The sequence below is a fragment of the Rosa chinensis genome, chromosome 4 (genome assembly GCF_002994745.2).
Source record: "Rosa chinensis cultivar Old Blush chromosome 4, RchiOBHm-V2, whole genome shotgun sequence".
Classification (NCBI taxonomy): Eukaryota; Viridiplantae; Streptophyta; class Magnoliopsida; order Rosales; family Rosaceae; genus Rosa; species Rosa chinensis.
Window position 1 is genome coordinate 22,137,381 of NC_037091.1, and position 3,905 is coordinate 22,141,285.

Sequence of the window (3,905 nt, forward strand, 5' to 3'; positions counted from 1 at the left end):
TACGGGCTCGGGTCAGGCCGGGCCGATGGGCCAATATTCTTAGGTCCAGCTCGACCCGTTATTCTAACGTGCTCGGGTCGTGCCGGGCCACTAACTGGCTTGGGCCGTGCCGGGCCGCTTTTAAGCGTGCCGGGCCCGTGCCGTGCTCGTGCTTAGTGGCCCGTTTGCCACCTCTACCCCACATTTAAATATTTCATTGTCCTTAATGTAATCAATCATAAGCATGCAATGAAATAAATAAGCATATAGGAATGGAATTTACGAAAATAAATATGAAAACAAAGGAGCAAAAACGAAAATAAAAGACAAGAGAGAGAAAACAAATCTGGTTGTAGACTTCTTCACAGTGTAATCTGAATTCGGTTGCCTCCCAAGCAGCGCTTAATATTTATAGTCCTTCAGCCTAGACTTGTACCTCCATTTAGTTCTTTGTAAGTGGCGCCTCTTGGAGGGGTACTTCCTCCACCGTGTGTTCCTCAAAAGCCTCATAGTAAGACTTCAATCAATGGCCATTCACCTTAAACTCATTATTGGTCCTCTCGATCCTTATCTGTATAGCACCATGAGGAAAAATATTAGTAACAATGAAAGGACCAACCCATCTAGAATGAAGCTTACCTGGAAAAAGCCTAAGTCTAGAGTGAAATAACAAACTTTTGGGCCAACTACAAAAGATTTCCCACAGATCATTTTGTCATGAAAGGCTCGAGTCTTCTCCTTGTAGATCCATGCACTATTATAGGCCTCATTCCTTATCTCCTCAAGCTCATTCAACTGAAGCTTCCTATGCAAACCTGCCTCCTTTCTTAACTTTCTAAGTTACTTTTACATTTACAATTACATACTTAGGTACTAGAACAGAGGACCTCGGTGTGCAATGGGACTATAGAACAGCTACCCTCGACAAGGTCATATTTAATCCAATATACCTTAAGCATATCATAAATTTTTTTTTTTTTTTTTTTTTTTGAGTTTGAGTTTGTTACAAACATAGTTAATAACTCAATTGATTCTAAGTTGTAAGTCATGCCCAATAGAAACCACTACTATTGGTGAGATACGATATAGGGATAGTCGCCTAGACATAAGTCTCTTTCCTTTGTTTCAGAAGGCTAGATTGCCAGATCAAGAGGTAAGTGAGAGGGAGGACTCATTTTGGTGATACTACGGAGGCTACTCCCTCATTGAGGTTTAGGCCCCTATCGGCTACTCCCACATAGTGGTTTAGGCTCATTTTATAGTATCTCTGAGATCCAATTGAACCCATCACCCAGGGGCCCAATCTAAGACACCATCCGTATGCGCCCCTTACTCAGCTGGGAAATTAACTTATGTGTTAGAGCATTCTCCAACTACTAATAAAGGCCGCCCTCAACCTCAAGAGACCTTAGCAAGGTACTAATGAAGGGTTAAGGCCAATATTAACAAAAGGGCTCTTGTCTACTCATACGATTTTACACACTAACAACAATTAAGTATTTAACTAAACTCATAACAACCTAAGTATATTAATCTAAGTGAAACACATACAATTTGCAACATGCTAAAAAAACTTCTACAAATTGCACAACAATTATAAAAGACATGCTTAATTTGGTAACACTCATAAAACTTACACTAAATCACAATTATTGCTTGGCCTAACATTATCACACCCCGGATTTCGAATAAAGAAATTCAAATCCGAGATGCGAAAACATAACCAAATGCCCGAAATACATAGAAACTTTTTCAATTAAGTCTGAGCAACAACAACACGTCAATAAAGACTCGATCACTTAAGTCGAATATCACATCAACAAGTGTTTACAAAACTCTAGAGAAAGGATATACTAATGTAAGCGCTCATTAGGAGCGTATCAAAAACAGTAGTACACAAACAAAATAGGTTCCGAACCTAACACTGTTTCACTCCTCGCCTCGATCTCAACGCTGGTAGTAATGACCTGCAGGAATAACCGCTGCACCATAGAATAGTGCATGGGGATTGCAAACAACAAACCCGGTAAGCTTTTTATGCCCGTATGAGTAAACTCAATTAAAGTAACTCGCGTCACGCATGCTTATAATTTCTCAACTCGTGAGATAAATTAAAGCAACAACATTTAACTTCACAAAACACAAACAAACATACAATCACACTCGGTAAAAATTAGTAATCCCTGCATAGAGAATTAGTTTAGGAGATCACCTTTAAAATCACCTCCACAATTCATTCTAAATCAAGTCCCACATAAATGACAAAAGAAAGGACAACGACACTCTTTTAAAACAAATATACCCAAGGGCACACGATAACTCACAGTTATCCCTCAAGAAGCATATTGTACTCAAGGGCACACAATAACCCAAAGTTATTCCCCAAGAAGTACATTGGCAAACAGATTAGAGCTCTAACTGAATCGTAACCTGTCACCCCAGTCGAGGTTCAGCCTTACGATAATAATTGCCTCGTTACCAGTGTGACAAAAGGTCCTTAGACCAAAACATTAAAAATACAATTTCATCAATCACTGACATGAGGAATTGTACGCCGATATTCAAAGTACAATTTCATCAATCACTCACATGATGAATCGTACAATTTCATCAACACAATAAAATCAACGCTTCCCTAAATACCACACCATTCAATATATATTTCACGTAAATACACACACACACACACACACACACGTAGTCACCCTCACAAGAATGACCACTAATACCAACTATAGTTTACATGCGTTCAAAATCGGGAAATTCATTTTATAAGGAAAACTTGTGTTTACTTACCCATGGACCGTAGGGATCAAGTCCATTTTATTTATAAAAAAATATTTATTTTCATAAAATAATTTCCACAATTTATCAAATAATAGAAAAATAGCAAGATTCGGTTCATAAATGAACCATGTGAGATTTACTCACCTCGAAACTCCCGTTGCTTCTCCAATACAGAACAAAGCAGCCAAACCACAAAACAACCGTCCAAGAATACTTCGCCAAGTACCTAATTACATACGGTTTCAACTTAGTAACGATTCACAAACGATTTAAGCCCAAAACCCTTGTTTGGACAAAAATCCCCAAAGTGACTCCAATCGAGGCGAAACCACATCTGAGACCACCCAATGTCTCCGGAATAACCTACGATTGATATGCCCAAAACCACAAGTCGATCGAATGCTCAAATCCTCACGGATCGAATAAATCGACTGGTATGAAACCGTAAAAATCATAACAATTTTATACGAACTCCAAAAATTTGCGTATTATATATCGAAATGCTCGTATCGACGAGTAGAAGATATATAATACCAGAAACAGTCCCTCACATGACCGGAACTCCATCACAGGTGGTGGCGCACCTCGATCCATGGGCCAAAACTCAATATTTCACAAAACTTCCAACATCAAAGATGTTCATCTTAGCATGCTTAACAATTTTCATAACTAGCACGAAGTCAAAATCGATGTGTAAAGGGTCAAAAACTACCTCACAACCCGAGGATCACTGTTCAATCCGAGCCGCACCAATTTCCACGTGAATCGATCCAAACAACCACCACAGATCGATCAAGAAGGCTTCTACGAACTCACAATAGGAAGCATGAAGCCACGATGTCGCCGGAACTGCATTTTCCGACCGAGTCTGAATACATCAAATTTCGCCGCCTTGCAGTGCAGCCGTGGAGGAGAATCGCCACTAGAGGACACCATAGGGAGAAGCACACAGTGGAGACGAGCCGATCTGGAAACCTGAAGAGGTCGCCGGAGATGCGAGTTTCGGCCGGGTTAGATCACAGGATCTGGGTCGGGTCAGACGCGGGTGAGGAGAGACAACGGAGAGTTTCAGAATTTCCGGAAAAGGAAAGTGGAAAATGAAAATAGTAAGTTTCCGAAAATGGAAACTCCTATTTATA